The sequence below is a fragment of the Zalophus californianus genome, chromosome 5 (genome assembly GCF_009762305.2).
Source record: "Zalophus californianus isolate mZalCal1 chromosome 5, mZalCal1.pri.v2, whole genome shotgun sequence".
Classification (NCBI taxonomy): domain Eukaryota; kingdom Metazoa; phylum Chordata; class Mammalia; order Carnivora; family Otariidae; genus Zalophus; species Zalophus californianus.
In genome coordinates, this window is record NC_045599.1 from 148,860,977 (window position 1) to 148,868,890 (window position 7,914).

Genomic DNA, 7,914 nt, shown 5'->3' on the forward strand with positions numbered 1-7,914 from the left:
CGTGCCTCGTGGCAGCGGCGGGCAGCACACGTCTGGCTGGGGCTTGGCTGACAAGGTGGCGCCAAGCTGGGGACAGCCGAGGAGCTTCAGTGCTAGGTGAGCACCAGCCTGGGGAGGGCCCAGACACGATCTGAGGGGCCTGGGAGGAGAGGGTACAGGAAAGCGAGCGAGGTGTGGTCAGAGGGACCTGGCAGCCGGGGCGCTCAGGATCCAAACAGAGCAGGGATGGCGTCCCAAGGAACCACTTCAGGAATGACTGAGCAAAGCGCTGGAAGCTGGCGGCCTGACATTTTAGCTTTGATTGGGTGACTGTTAATTCCAAAATAAAATCAAGAACACATGGAGCGTGCTTTTGTATGGCGTGTGGAAATATGACAATGAAATCAAGAGCACTCAGAAGGCTGATGAAATCAAGTTTTCCACCAAACCAAGAAACCAACGAGGAAAGAGAAAGGATTTTAACCACTTCTTCATTAAAACCATGATTTCTCTTCTCCACCCATGGCTTCCAGCTCCTTCTGAGGAAAATAGAAACAAAACTAGACATCACCTCTTCTGACTAAAAAAAGACCTTTCATGTAGTTTAAGCCTATGGCATGCTGATACACACTAAGCCACACACTCAGGACACAACCACTTATGTCAACTGAAGTCATGCTTTCCACTGAGATGTAGGATAATCACATACATATATTGTATTACAGAGCTATATCTATTGCCTATTTTCCTCTTTCCTCAAAAGGACATCCTAGGTTGGAAGACAATGTCATTCTAGATGTGCTTAGGAGGAGGAAATGTCAGGAAATCTACACCAAATTAACCAAAAGAGAGAAGAAAAGAATCCAGCAATGGAAAGACCATAAATGGTGTCTACAGCACTCCCTGAGTTAATGCACACCCAGAAGTGACTCATTATTCCCCAAGTTTTGTCACGTTTGCTGTCTACTCAAAGTTGAGGACTGGGAAGATCGGTGACAAGTCCGCTGTGGCTGAGGGAATGAAGAATGCTCGGAGTGCGCAGTTTTGTTTCACGCTCGGCACCTGCAGAGTCACGGAACAAAGCCAATGGAATGGAGGGTGGAAATTAGCATCTTAGGTAAACCACAGAGAGTCAAAAAGTAGATGCGGATTCGGGCAGGATCGGTAGCTAGAGACTGCCTATATGGTGAGACTCGAAAATCAAGTTACAGAGAGCTAGCAAACAGAACAGATTACCTTGATCTCCCTTCCCGTGTGGAAGATGAGGAAATAGCAGAGGGACCTCAGGAGACAGAGGGGGCAGGGCGTAGGCAACCACAAGGTCTAAATAGCCTCTTGGAGACACTGCCTAAGCTCCTTCCCTCTGTCAAAGGGAAGCAGGATCACTCGGGGCTTGTTATGAGGAAAGATGGGACCTCTGGAGAGATTCTCCAGCCTGAGAGCCATAATTTTTCTATTGCATGATTTTCATGTCAATTAAGATCCTTCCAGAGTAAGAAATGTCCAACCAGACCTTAGCTGGACATCCCAATTCCCCTTTCCTGGCATCCTAACTGCTTTCTGTCTGTGAGAGAAAATGTATCCGATCCCGTTAGGAATTCTCACCTTGCATGAATAAAACAGAAAGTGCATTAAAATTCTTATAAAAAGAAGCTCAGCTCTACCTCTGGCAATAAGAATGATTCATTGACATCATAATCTTCTTAAAAGCTAACCTGGAAGGGTCAGGGAAGAGGGGAGACAGAGAAAGGTTTTATTCCTGGAAAAAAAAAGTCTAAAATAGATAGTTGAAAAAAATTTTAACTGACAAATTTTGAACAAATTGTTTTTATATTTGCCTTAGAGTAGAAACTTCTTTAAAGGCCCAGTGGTGTTGAAGGAGAAGCTGTGTTCGGAAGCATCTTCTCTAAGAGCAATTGAGAGGATACATCCCAGATCCCTTGGAGGAAAGGGAAGGGTGGAGTGCCTCTAACGAGGATGTTCAGCACTCTAGAGAGGAAGGAACAAAGACAAGAGTCCCAAAGCAAGAAGTTCTGAGTCAACAGTGACCCACTCAAATCAAAGAAATATTCTGAGCTTGTGTGGCCTAATCTGTTTATTGGAATTAATACATGGTGCTTGTTTTAAAATGTGTCTCTACAAAGTCTTCCGTATTTCTCCCTTTCCAAGCGGGAGTCGGCTTACCCTTCACTGGAGTGCCGGCCGGACTTAGTGAGTTGCTTCCAGCAAATCCCATGTGGCGCCCGTGATGGTGTGTGAGTCCTGAGTCATGAGAGGCAGCTTTCTCTTTGGACTCTCTCCTGAAGGACTTGCTCGGGAAAGCCGGCTGCCATGTTGGGAGGACACTCGAGGGGTGGGCCTTCTCCATGGAGAGATGTAATGCTGCGAAACCGAAGCACCCCCGTTAGCAGCTGTGGGAGGGAACCCTCTAGAAGGGGCCCTCCTGTCTAAGTCGAATCTTCCGATGATTGCAGCCCCAGCCAACATTTTGAGTATACTTTCCTAAGAGTCCTTGAGCCCGAACCTCCCAGGGAAGCCTCTCCCAAATTCCTGGTCCACAGACTCTGTGAGATAATAAATGTGTATTGTTCTAAGTCACTAAGTTTGGGGGTATTTGTTATACAGTCAGAGAGGACTAAGTAACAACACATGCCGCTTCACAGGAAAAGCATGAAGATTCAGTGGGATAGTGTTGGTGTAAGGACTGTAAGGGCTTGCGCAAATCCATACTGTCCACACCATCTGGCCCGCATGCTCCAGCCACCATTGTTTTGAGCACATCTGGCACATAGGCTTATCCCAAGACTATAACCCAGCAAGGCAAGGGCTGTGTGGTCCCCATTCTTGCCCAGCATTGTTTCTGGCCGCTGATGCTGTTTCTGAGACACAAGAGCTGGTTACCAAGTATCTGCTAACAGAAAGAATCAACACATTTTGAGCTGATTATTCATATTCTCCTAACTCCAGCTGCCTCTGTTGTAAATTAAAGGAGTCAAAAGAAACAATCTGAGATATTTGTCCTGGTCCTGCAATAATTCCGAAATTCAGTAGGCAGAGGTCCACATAATGCTGTTTATTTTAATTTATAAATAAAAGTACTTATTTATGGATGTTTTATCTATTTATTTTATGTCAGGAAAAATAAATAGCTCTTGCTATTGGTTCTATGCCAAGGACCGTATTAAGTGTCATGCAGGTAGCATTTTATTTCATGCTCTCAAGAGCCCTACGAGGTTGGTACTATTATTGTGCTGATTTTAAAAATAAGAAATCTATGGCACAGAGAAGTGATATAACTTTCCTGAGGTTACACGGGTGGTAAACGTGAACCTAGATTTGGACTAGGGAGACTGATCATTATAATCCAAAGATGAGCCTGTTTGAAGCCTTTTGACTTTGTGGAATGGTGAACTGATCTGTCTTCATGCTGGGTGATAAGCCAAGGGCAATTCCTTATGAATATTCATACTCCCAGTACCTACCACACAGCAAATTCTCAAGCAGTGCTCATTCAATTAGTGAGTGGATGGTGAATGAATGAATGAACACACAATGTGGTGTGGAAACACCTTTAACTCACCCTCAACGTGGTTGCAAAAATTATGGAAAAATTCAATATTTGGGATTCTGTGGGCTGTTCACTTATTATTCTTCAGTTACTGGGGCTTCTACTAAGTGTTATAGGAAAAGCCCACCTCTTAGCCCCATCCCTAAACATGAGTGTTACTTTATTAAAATAAGTGAGTAATGTATAGAATTGTCAAATCACTATGGTGGACACCTGAGACTAATACAAAATTGCATGTCAACTATACTTCAATAATGAAAATTAAAACTACATTTAAAAGATTAATGAATTAGGGTGCCTGGGTGGCTCAGTTGGTTAAGTGATTGCCTTCAGCTCAGGTCATGATCCTGGAGTCCCGGGATCGAGTCCCGCATCGGGGTCCCTGCTCGGCAGGGAGTCTGCTTCTCCCTCTGACCCTCCCCCCTCTCATGTGCTCTCTCTCTCTCATTCTTTCTCTCAAATAAATAAATAAAATCTTTAAAAAAGAGAATTAAAAAAAGATTAATGAATTAAAATTCAGAGAAATGTCATAACTAAATTTAAAGTATAAGGGATGGGGTAGGTACCTTTCATAAAGTTGTAGGATATTGGTGATTTGACCCACTTCCTATCAGATCTAGTACAGATTTGCTTTTCTATCTGAGCTTCAGTTTAAGGTCTGGGTATTAAGGGTGCTTTTTCTGTGGTCAAAGTTTCCAAAATAGTCACTCTCTGAAGTGAAAAGACCCCATAAACTTTGCCCTTAGTCAAGGCTATTATCTAGAACATGGAGTTGGGGAAATTAAGAATTGGTGAGAACCTACACTTAAGATTTTGGAAGTTTGGGGGCACATCTGACTCATGATCTGAGCTCAGTTCTTGATCTCAGGGTCATGAGTTTAAGCCCCACATTGGGCTCCACACTGGATGTGGAACTTTCTTAAAAAAAAAAAAAAAGAATTTGGAAGTTTTAACATAGCTTTGGTTTGAATATTATAATTCTCTTAGAATTACTAAATCCTATTTTTATGGGGCAGATCTTTAAGTCCTTGAAAGAGATGGCTTCCAAATGACACTATAATAGCAGTTGTACCATTAAGATTTTTTCTCTCTTTCAAAAATGTGAGGTAAGATACACACAAAAGGCTTAGATGAATGATTTTGGAGTGGGAGAGCCATCACAGATGAGAAAAGACTGACAAGCTAGAGCCACACGTTCACTAAGGTTATGAGGGTCAAACATAGGAGCCAGTTGCCAGAAGAGAGTGCAATACTGTAAACAGAAGTAGACACATCATCTTGAAACAGAGAAAAAACGATGCTAATTAACATGAAGCCCTAGTCCACATAGTCAACTGTATTTCCATAATTGTGTTTTGTATGAAATATTCATATTGTAAGTGTTTTACATTGTGGAAATGAAAACATACCACACCCCAGCCCTGACCCTATAAGTCATTTTTGCTCAGAGTTATGTGGATTCTCTGTTTTTCCTTTGGCTTCTCTATACCTGAGTTATTTACTTTGCTTCTTCATTAATTTGGTAGACTTTATCATTTAAGTTTTTGCTCAAGTAGGGCTTGTAGAACTGTATATCCTAAGCTGCTTCATGCTTAAATGACTTTATTTTTCAGGGACGGTGACAATGACAGCAGACACTAATAGTCTTTCATTATGTTGTTTTTGGGTAGTTTGTGCATATCAAACCCTGCCCTGAAGTAGTCAGCCCACCCAATACCTTCAGGTTGGCTTCTTCTTTTTTGTCATTTGTCCTTGAACTTCTCCTCAGAATGGCCTTGATGGAGAAGAGTGCACGTCAATTTGTGTGAACCCAAGTGTGATTTTCCACCCTGCAAGATTCAGTTCTTTACTGATTCAGAGTCTATGGTGATTTTACCCTCAAGGCTATTATACTAGATCACTGCAGTCTGTTTTCCATATCTACTAGCTTCTCTGATTATAATGAAATATTTGTTTTAATTAATCTTTGGTCATCTTTGATCATATCAGATCCTCTTGGTGAATGATGTGGCTTTAGCATGGTGATTTCCCTTCTCTTCCTCACTGTTCTGTCTTCTTTATTAATTCAAAGAGAATATTTTGTTCTTCAAATGTGTTTCCTTGGGCATGCCATCTTCCTTTCGATCTTGTTCCCTTGTATGTTCTTATTGCCCTTGAACTATTATTTCTTTGCATGCATATCTCATTAAGTTGTCAAGCAGCATGACACCATTGTGACAAATTCTCTGGTGCTTCCTGAATTTTGTTTTCCTTTTAACTTCTTAGTCTGTAATTTACATGGTGTGCTCCTTTCTTGTATGTTCTGTGATGAGGTGTGATTGTAGAATCCCCACAGAATTCAGTCACTAAGCTGCTCAGGAGTGAAAAGCTATGCCAGCACATTCTCCTTGCTCTGCTGTGATATTGCTGATTGACCCACTTCCTATCAGATCTAGGACAGACCTGCTTTTCCAGCTGAGCTTCAGTTTGAGGTTTGGGCATAAGGGGGTGCTATTTGTTTTTCTGTGGGGCCCAAGGGTATGGATGGGAGGAAGAGGATCTGGCTAAGGTTCTGTTCTCTTCTTTGCCCTGTTTCTCTGTGTCTTAAGTGCCCTATACCTACTCGGTGCTGGGAGATGCCCCAAAGCCTCAGACTTCGACCCCAAAGGGTGAATTATGGAGTCCTTACTTCCCTTGCTCACTTATCCTCTCTTGCCCATTTTTCCCCAGCAGCTCTTTCCAGTACCCTTCGGTTAAGAAAGATAAGGTTACCTCTCAGTTTGCATTTCCACATATTTGGAAGACAGAGACCAAAAACCCTTGAGATTTGTGAAATCACCTCTCAAGTTTATGAGGAATGGAGCAGAGTCAAGAGTGAACTGTGCTGTACTTCACTCAGAATACATTTTCTTTCTTCGGTTTCAAGTTTGGGAGTTTTTGGAATTGGGTTGTATCCATCTCTGTGTGTGTTGTTATAGGCACTTTGGGGTTGGGCTTCTGGTTTCTACTAAGGTTTTGCTCTTTGGGTAAAAAGGGAGAGATTCTAGAATGCAATTGCAATTTTCAGTCTTACGGTGCAAGTTTATCTTTACAGCAAACCTCCAGTATCTTTATTAAAAAACAATAACAACAACAACAAAAACAAAAACAAACCTTCCTTTTTATTTTATATCAAGCATTTTTTTGCAGGCTTAGCTTCTCTTTTTTACCTCATCAAAAGATATTTTGGGGACAATGATTAATAATACAGTTGCCTTGGTTGATTTAAATAAATAGCTCTGTTTTTTTAATTTTTGTGATTGGTATAAGTATAATAAATGCTCATTATTAAGTCTGGAAGGGAGCACAAATGATTGAGATGAAAAAGATTTATTTTATATATGTTTTTAAAGATGTAATTGAGAGGAAATAGAGTCCAACTGCTCCCGCCCTCGCTGTCTTTGGGGCAGTATTGAGACCTGTGAAGATGGAGTGGGCCGGCAAAGGGGTAGAAAGGAACACCTTTCCTCCTTCCCCAGCCCAGCCCTGCCTGGTACTCCTCAGCCCCAGCAAGGCTGGAGAGCCGCAGGAGCCCACATGAATTAGCAGTGCTGCCCTAAGTCTGTGTCTGCTGTCATCTGTATCATAGCTGACCTTCCACATCCAGGTCCATAGATGTCCTCACTGCTCCTCGAAACTGCCACAGCCCCCCAACCCCCAGCCGTGGTGCACCGGCCGTTCCTCAAAGAGCCCCTCCCGCCCCTGGCTGAAGTGATTCTCCTCGATGCACCTGTCCCACCCATGCACTACTCTCTTCGTCTCCCCATCAGCATCCACAGCCATTAGCAACCTTGCAGGTGTATGTGTCACAGGCACTAGAAAGTAAGCTCCACGATGCGGGAGGTCTGGTCTGACCTGTCCAGCACTGCATTTTTACCACGACTCAGGATTTCCTCATCACATGAATCAAATGTACTTCTGAACTGTCAGTCGGGTCTGCAATCCCAGGTTCCTGCTTGGCATTGGAGTTCTCTTCTAGCACCCGGGCTCTGCCCCTGGACTCACATCTGCCTTGGGACCTTTTCAGTCTCCCTGGTCCATGATGTTCCCCTTGGGTCCCTGTCAGCTCTGCACACCTACTCCAGCCAGCAGCCGTTCCCATGAAGGCCATCACCCGAGGACTCCCCAGCCACATGCATCTCGGTGGCTATGCCCCACCCCCTCAGTGATTCTTCAGATGCACCCTGACTTCACTTCATCATGTTGGACTCAGCAAACCTACCAAGATAATGAAGACAAGATGACAAGCAAAGGGAGGTCATAATGGCCCACTGCTTTAACTTTAGCTCACTTCTGAAACTCGTTATTCCTATCCACTCTGGAAGAGCTTGGATAGTCTAAGTCAGAAT